The 8,692-nt window shown below is 41.7% G+C and overlaps 1 pseudogene across 1 annotated transcript; it reads left to right on the forward strand.

The window, feature by feature from the left end:
• Nucleotides 1–2,347: 2,347 nt before the first annotated feature.
• Nucleotides 2,348–3,285, forward strand: LOC308438147 (RNA-binding protein 4B-like; annotated as a pseudogene). The gene has a single exon. The product of its transcript is annotated as an RNA-binding protein 4B-like (transcript).
• The last annotated feature ends 5,407 nt before the right edge of the window (nucleotides 3,286–8,692 follow it).

Consider the following 8,692-nt stretch of genomic DNA (forward strand, 5'->3'; position numbering starts at 1 on the left):
ATAATTGTTATTATATCAGAACTTGGTTTGTGGTGACTTTGCTTATAATAGTATCTTGGTTTTTTTATAAACTGTATAATACTTGTGATAAAAAGGGTGGGGGTCTCTGATCACTTCCCATCAAAGACAACAGCCAGACAATGATGGGGTTGGAGTATCAGGAGACAGTATCATTGAAGGTATATTGTGACTTCAAATTGTAGCAAAGGTCGTAATGGGCCTTGATATTTTTTTTCAGCCAATCCTGATTCATTCCATAAAAATATTTCACCCCTAGGATTGCATCATAACTGATTCCCTCCCAAGTTCTGCAGTTCAGAAGTCCAAAGTGTTCTAATCTAAGCTACAAAAGTCATAAAGTCACACCGGATTACAAATCTCACATGGGAGGTTGACTGGAGAGGTGAATGGGTCCCTTTGGTAGTTGGTGAACATACCTGACTGCTAACACCAAGCCTTTCTATTTTGCACAAGACCAGCATGGGTGGTCAACTGTACCTGGAGAATAATCATTGCAGAAGTGCAGAGGTAGGGATGCTGACAGTAGGACAGAATCTACTTCTATTGATGATACCACACACTGGTTACAGGGACCTGGCCCATCCATTGCCTTGGAAACAGCTAAGCATTCCCAGGGTACACCAGTTCAGATGCCCAACCAGACGTGGAGCAAGTGAACTCACTACCCATAAATGACTGTATCTCGTCCTTCTCTTCTCTCTGGACCGCAACCCTTGTTCTCTTAATCCTCTCCAGGTGGAACTGTGTTGGTTTGGTGTGGTGTGTCTGCACTTGAGTCCATATTTCTATCCCAACAAGGGAGGCCTTTGAAAAGTGGGGATTTCCTCTAAGGGTTGATTAAAGACAGACCTGGGTTTGAGAAGGAACCAAGCAAGGTAGCAATAGAACTTTCCAAAGCTAAGAGGGGAAGCAAAATAAAGCAATTGTGATGTATTCAGGTGGTGCTTTTTGAGAGATTCCATGGTATGGACAATGGTCTACTGTCTCTCATCTGGCTTGGGATACCCTCCAATAAAAACCCTTAAGTGTACAGAGGGACTTTGTCTGAGAAGACCAAAGCTTATTTGTTGCTGTGCTGCCTGCTGTCATTAAAGAATGTTCTGTCTGAAGGAAGGTTATGCTCAGTGTCTCTGGCTATGTCAACCCTGTTTCCATCTTTAACTATAGGAAACAATACTATCAGGCTTCAAAGCACCTAAGGATAACCAAACTCTTATGACAAGTTCTGGACCACAACTTCTGTTTCCCTTGCAACACCCTAATTTTTGAAAAGGAAAAAAAACCCCACAGTTTCTCCTCCTGAAATTTAAAATGCCAAATACAGGAGAAGGGCAAATGTAAGAGCTTTGCTTTGGACCACTTCAAGAAAGATGTTTCTTCATGTGAATCAGAGCTTCTTTTAAACTATTTCTATTTAACCTCTCTCCAATCCCGTCGTGTTATTTTTAATATAAGAATTTGTCATTGAATCCTTGGCTGACTTGGAAATCTCGCTGTAGGCCAGTCTAGACACAAATTAAGAGATCTCCCTGTGCATGGCTCCCAAGGGCTGGGATTAAGGGCTTAATTAATTCTCTTTAACCTATGGTGTTTCAGGAATTTTGTTTGAAGAAGATCTGAATTATGCCTCTGACTCTGGGTAGAAACAAAAGTAAGATTATATAAACATGCCAGTGCCCTCTACCATAAGAATTACTATCTTACATCATAGGGAAGGAAAGGGGAACAGAAATAGAAAAAAATAAGTCCTGGCATGTTTATCTGTTTGCTTGTGCTCAGCTTGATTTCTTCGCTGTTATATTCACAGACTCAATTAGTCAGCAGGTAAAGGTGTTTCAAAGAGTTATTGTATTGTAGGTCAGCTTAAGCAAGTAGAACCACCATATGGTGTTTGGATTTGAGAATCACTGAAGAATGACTCCAGACTCAAATAGTGAGCAAAGGAAAAGATCATTTTTTTCAAAGATCTTTTATAATGCAGAAATTACTAGTGGAGTGCCAGGGAAATGTTAGTATTCCTCCAGAATCCAGACAGGAGCTAATCTGATGCACACCATAGTAGGGTCTTTATTTTATTCATGCTAGCTTGCCTCTATCTACTACACACCTCAGTCATGTAAGATCGTTTTTATTGTTGGGGAGCCCAGAATATCTATCAGGGCAAGACTTTATAGTAAGCAGCAAGCAAGAAGTAAGTGTTCAAGCATCTTATTAGAAAGTTACTGTGGGCCTGTATCGCCGAGGCTAGAGCAGACGTCACCATTTTGTAAGGTTCTCTCTAACGGGGGACCCGCCGCCACTGCGGGCACCACCCGGAGAGGACCAGATGGCCACTGAGGCTGCCATACGCAACCAACACCACTACAAGCTGCACGGAGTGAACATCAATGTGGAAGCCAGCAAGAATAAGAGCAGAGCTTCAACCAAGTTACATGTGGGCAACATCAGTCCCACTTGTACCAACCAAGAGCTTCGGGCCACGTTTGAGGAGTATGGCCCTGTCATCGAATGTGACATCGTGAAAGATAATCCTTTGTACACGTGGAGCGGGCAGAGGATGCGGTGGAGGCCATCAGGGGCCTTGACAACACAGACTTTCAAGGCAAACGAATGCATGTACAGTTGTCAACTAGCCGGCTTCGGACTGCCCCTGGGATGAGAGACCAGAGTGCTTGCTATCGGTGTGGTAAAGAAGGACACTGGTCCAAAGAGTGCCCAGTAGAACGTACAGGACGTGTGGCAGGCTTTACAGAGCAGTACAATGAACAGTATGGAGCAGTACGCACACTTTATACTATGGGGTGTGGGGAGTCCTTGTATTACAACGATGCCTATGGCGCAGTCGACTACTATAAGCGCTACTGTGTCTGATCTTATGACGCTGTGGCGGTGGCAGCTGCAGCTTCCTCATACAATTATGCAGAGCAGACCATGTCTCATCTTCCTCAAGTCCAGAGCTCAGCTGTGCCCAGTCATATCAACTCCACTTCTGTTGATCCTTGTGACAGACACCTATTGCAGAACTCTGGCTCTGCTGCCACCTCTGCTGCAATGGCTGCTGCTGCTTCCTCTTCCTATTATGGAAGAAACAGGAGCCCACTACGTCGGAATGCAGCTGTGCTCCCCACAGTTGGAGAGGGCTACGGTTATGGGCCAGAGAGTGAGATGTCTCAGGCTTCAGCAGCTACACGGAATTCTCTGTATGACATGGCCCGGTATGAGCAGGACCAGTATGTGGACCAAGCACGGTACTCAGCTTTTTAAAAAAACTGGAGGTAGGATAATTGCGGACTGAACCCTCGGGCTGCGGTCATATGTGAGAACTTGGTCCTCGCGGTCTCCTTTGCCAGGATGTTTCCATTGCTTCATGTTTCAGTAAACAAAGGAATTTGTGACCAACTATGTTTTCTTTCTTAATTTAATTCTTCTAAGTTGACTTTTATTTCCTCGATGATAGTTGTCTGTAGCTTTTCACTCTTCCTTATATTCTCAGCCTCTGAACAGCCCTAGGTAAGGATTATCCTGGTATCCCCCCCTTTTCCTCTACAGTGGAAGCCCCTCTTAATCTTGCTTTCCTTAGGAGTTGAGCCCTTCTCCCTTCCTCCCTGCAGCATCTTCTTTCCCTTTAAAATGACCATGTAGTGGCAAGCAGCCTTTATCTCTTCTGTTAGTTCTAGACTCTTAACGTTGAAGCTAGTCTTCTAAAGTTGCTAGGTCCATTAGGATTTTGTTGTTGTTTTGGTTTAATTTTGTTTTAGGTTTTGTCTGAACTGTGATTGTGGTACAGCATTTGCTGAAATTTAGCCTTGTTTTATTCCACTCCCCCCCATTTTTTTTGAAAAAATAATAAATGTTTCTAACACTTAAAAAAAAGTTACTGTGGCCTTTAACTTAATTGGCAGGTGCTGGAATTCACATCATAAACTTTAATTCTGCTCTCCTCTGTATTGATGTTTGTTAGTCAAGGGGTATGTTTGTAACCCTTGGGGTTCATTATCTGTTGGGCTAACAACTTGAGATGCTAGTCGGGCTGAGGGTGTAACATTAAGACACCGGTCTTGTTGGGGATTCAACTAGAGTTTGGAGCTAAGCTTGGGCATTCTTGGTAGGCAAATTGGAAAATAACAGGTACCAGACTGTTAGTTTACCTGAGTTTGAAATTAGGCCAGGTTCTCTAAAATAGACTTTGAACTTAAAAGATTTGGGTTCACACAGGCATATTGGGGTCAACCATTCATCAAAATTGTTTAAAATGCAGATATTATATTGTGCTTAGATAAAGCTTGACAAAATGTTTTCTTGTTGTTCTTATTTTTGTTTGTTTGTTTGTTTCTGTTTGGATGATATTTGAGACAGGATCCCACTGTCCTGTAACTCAGTCTGAAGACCTGGCTGACTTTCCATTTGTACAGGTCCATCACACCAGCCTGCCTATGGAGTGCTGTGATTAAACATGTAAGTCACTCACTGCACCTAGACACAATTGGGATTCATGATTCTTGATTTTGATAACTTCCACTCCCCCCTTCTTCCTTCTTTTTCTGAAGACACAGTTTATTTTTTCTGTTGTGGTCAGACCAGGTCAGTGTGATCATACCTTCTACACTTGTAATAATATGACAAATTTATAACAAATTCCATAACTCTTTCAATCAACTATGAAAATCCTGATCTATAACTGCTCAAATCACATCTTAGGCATCAGGCAGAATTCTGTGAAATCTGCCTTTTTTTTTTTTTTTTTTTTTTTTTACTTTGGAGGATGTGCTAGAGAGATCAGGTTCCCTGTATGTGTGCCTGGGCACCATCAGCCCTTCAGTGCCCATGAAGGCCAGAAAGAAAGTGTATTGAAGCCCCTGGAGCTTGAGTTACAAATGGTTGTGCACCACAAAGAAGGTACTGGGAATCAAATGTTTGACCTTTGCAACAACACCAATGTTAAAAATCACTGGCCTCTTACCTTTAACTTCCACAGGATTTCTTATGATGTGCTTGATTCCTGCCAAGATAGAACAAAGGCCAAATTTATCCAGTCTCTCCATTTTACTCTGATGTGCTAAACCTAAAACTGTAGCTCTTCACCTCAGAGCAACCCAGACTGGCAGAGCAGCTGTGGAAACAAGGTGCCTTACACTTAGGATGAGGAGCAAATAGTTTAAGGCCTAGATTCGTAGGCGAGATGAAAAGGGATAAAAAGGACCCTTCACTTTCTTATCAAAAATAATTTATTTTCTATCAGGAAATGTTTCTGAAATTACAACTTCTCATTATGTTTGTGTCACAGTTCTTGTTTCCCTTTAGTGACTTTTATAAAATTCCCGATGCAGTTAGACTTTCCTCTTATGTCAGATGTTGGTCTCATCTGATTAGGTTCTGCCGCGATTTCACAAGCCCTAGGCAGAACAGAGAGGACATGATAGAAATGGTCAGTTTAAGTTGTCAGGATTAATGTCCATAGATTCTTTCCTATGATTTTTTTACCTCTTCCTCTTGAAGGCTAGACATGAGAGATTAAACTGGGATTTGCTTGCAAACACGTTGGTGCCTGTTGGAGTGTCCATATTACAGTGTGAAGCTCCTTTGTGGTGGATTCTAGAAGGGGAGAATGGATTCAAGTATTATCTGACTTTTAGATTCAAATAATAATGCACAGGTGGTGTTCACTTAATTTCCTTACCAAGAAAGAAAAGTCTCAATAGAAAGATTTGTTTAAATAACATCATAGATGGATTTAAATCTAGTATTGCGAGTGTGATCTCCTTAACTGTTTTTAAAACAGCTACCTTATTTTTAAAACAATTATATTTTCATGTATGTAAAACACAGTTCTGTCTTAGGGTTTTATCTCCTATCCCCCAATCTGAACTTTTCCAGATGTCTCTGGATCTATTCCCCTTCACATCTTTATTAAAACCCTTCCTCTTAACCATACCTTGGACTTGTCATGTTATCCTTTTACATACCATTCTCAGGGCTCTCAGAGGTTTTCCACTCTGGCTCCCTTCCTCAGTGGTTCCTGAGCCCTAAGCTCCAGAGCCCTGTTATAGATGTATCAGTTTGTTGCTGGGTACCAGGTGACCACTGGGTCTCTGTATTTTGATTAGATTATAATTTTTCATGATGGTCTCAATTAATTTCAAAGAGGTTTTTTGGTGACAAGTAAGAACTACACTGAGCTGTGGGTTGTCATTACTGTTGGTGTATCTTCTAGGCTCTGCCCCACAGTTACCTGTCAAAAACCAGTTGTGCCTGGTTCAGTATAAAAGGGGCTTTATTCCAACTCCTCCCTCTCTTGCTCTCATGTCTTCTCCTCTTTCATCTTTTCTTCTTTCCCATCTCCTTATTCCCCTTTCTCTACCTTCCACTTGCTCAAGGCCAGCCTACATTCTTTTATTCTCTCTCTCTCTCTCTCTACCCCTTCCTTTCTCTCTCTCATCTCTCTTTCTCTGTCTCTCTCTCTCACACCCCACATCTACCTATCTATCCATTTCTCTCTGCCTTTCTCTCAATTCCCTCCCTACCGACTAAATGAACTTTAATGTATACTATATCATTCTCTGGCTGGTCTGTCTGGAAGAAGGGATGCTTCAGCATGGGCTTGTAGAGACACCACTTTTCTCCCACAACACACAAGACCTCCACCAAACATATTTTAGTCTTCTGAACATTTTATAAAACACAACAATTACTTACTGCTGCATAACAAGATGTTGACCTGAGTCAGTCCCTTGTGGCACATGAGTTGAAGGTGAACTAGAACAGCTATTACAAACTGGATTTATAATTTGGAGGGGGACAGGCTATATCAGCAAGTTTACATTACAAACTTATTGGCATATTGAATTTAATCTATTCACTAACAAGCATCAGTCAGTACATTTTGAGGATTTTCTACACAAGGTTGTTCCTGTGAATGGAGAATGGAACTTGGCCTAGTGATGACAGGAGTTAGCTTGGTATAATACGGGTGAAAGCCTCTAGGATTATTCTGACCTTTCTTTCAAAGTTCATATCCTGATAAACATCCCTTCAAAGTTCATATCCATCTCCATATCCTGATAAACATGCTTTTGGCATTACTTAAGGTGTAGTAGAAAGAATATTATACCCCTGGCTTTTGCAGGAGACCGGACATTCTATTTTGTTCTAAGGATTAGAAAAATTTGTATCAAAGTCCTGCCTCCCATCTTTGAAGAGCATTTATTCAATTGGGCTCGTCCATAACCTGGCTATGAGCTCACCCCATTGGGAAGGCTGATTAAGAGCCTCCTATGGCCATATTAAGGCTTTATCTGAGTTGGGAGGTGAGTTCCCAGAGAGCAGAACTTCATGCCTATATAGACTGGACAGAAGAGGGTTCAAGTGGACAAATGCATCCCTCACCAGAGCTTGCAATTGACTCCTTGTCACTCATTTTGTTCAAGAAATGGCTGTCACTCATGTCAGCAGAAGTGCTCACTCTTTGTCTGAACAGATATTTTCTCTGAGTTGTAAAGAGAAAGACTTCACTGACTCTATCCAGCCACACTGAGCACACTGAGAAGCAACAACCAATTTCTCTATGCGCCTTGTGGCACTCAGTTCGTATACCTCTCTCCCAAAACTCTTACATGTTCTGTTCACACAGACAGAGGCCAAGAAACTGGATCCTGTACCCACAGGGTACTCATCCAGTAGGGGACTTCAGTTAGGTGCAAGTTAGGAAACATCTCCACATTTACCACCAGTATTTTTAAGCAGGTCTCAAGAATAATTTGACTAAGGTGTATATTAGACAGGAAATTGATAAAAAAAATCTATTGGATTTTGTTAAACATCTCATGAAAACTATAAATGTAAGGATACGCACACATAAACCCTGAGTAAACAGAGAATTCTAGCAAGGTAACCCTGCCTTTCATCAATCTGTCATCATCTGTTATTAGGAAGAATTACAGAGGCAAAAAATATGAAGAGAAAACTCATTGTGTGATCTACTAAAAGTTGCAGAGAGAGTGCAGGGGACTTTCAATGACGACAGAAAAGACATTGAATGGAGATTTGATTAGAATATTCTAGGCAACCAATCCTCAGATCCAGGAGAAAGGAAACACCAAGCTTCAGCATGTTGCCGGATAAGGAGGAGCTAAATAGGTCTTGACCCAACTCTAGGACCATAGAAAAGGCCAGAGGCTTGTTTATCAAAGAAATTGGACCCAGTGGCAGCAGAATGGCCACCTATTCTGCATATAGTTGTCGTCACAGCACTGTTGTTTTTAGAAGCAGATAACTTTGGGACAAAAGTTGATTGTGACTATTCCCCATCCAATTGAAGGGGCACTCAAGCAGCCCTCTGATTGATGGCTCAGAAATGCCTATATGATTCATTATTAGACTTTCCTAATGAAACCTGGCTGAGTTACATTCTTGCAACCTTTTCCCCTTATCTCTGTGACTCTACCTTATCCTGACATAAACTGTCTACTCCATTATAGTGATGAGGATCTGGTCAAGGTACACAGTACCTTACCTGACTTGAGGATCTCTGCACTATCAGAGACAGAGCTGGCCTGGTTTACAGGTAGAAACAGAATCAACCATGAGGGTCAGAAGAGAGCAGAAGCAGGGTTGTTTACAGAAATGGAGGTAATCTAGACTCATACTATTTCTCCAGCCATTTCAGTGCAAAGGG

This window comes from Micromys minutus (assembly GCF_963924665.1).
Source record: "Micromys minutus genome assembly, chromosome: 27".
In the NCBI taxonomy this organism is placed as follows: domain Eukaryota; kingdom Metazoa; phylum Chordata; class Mammalia; order Rodentia; family Muridae; genus Micromys; species Micromys minutus.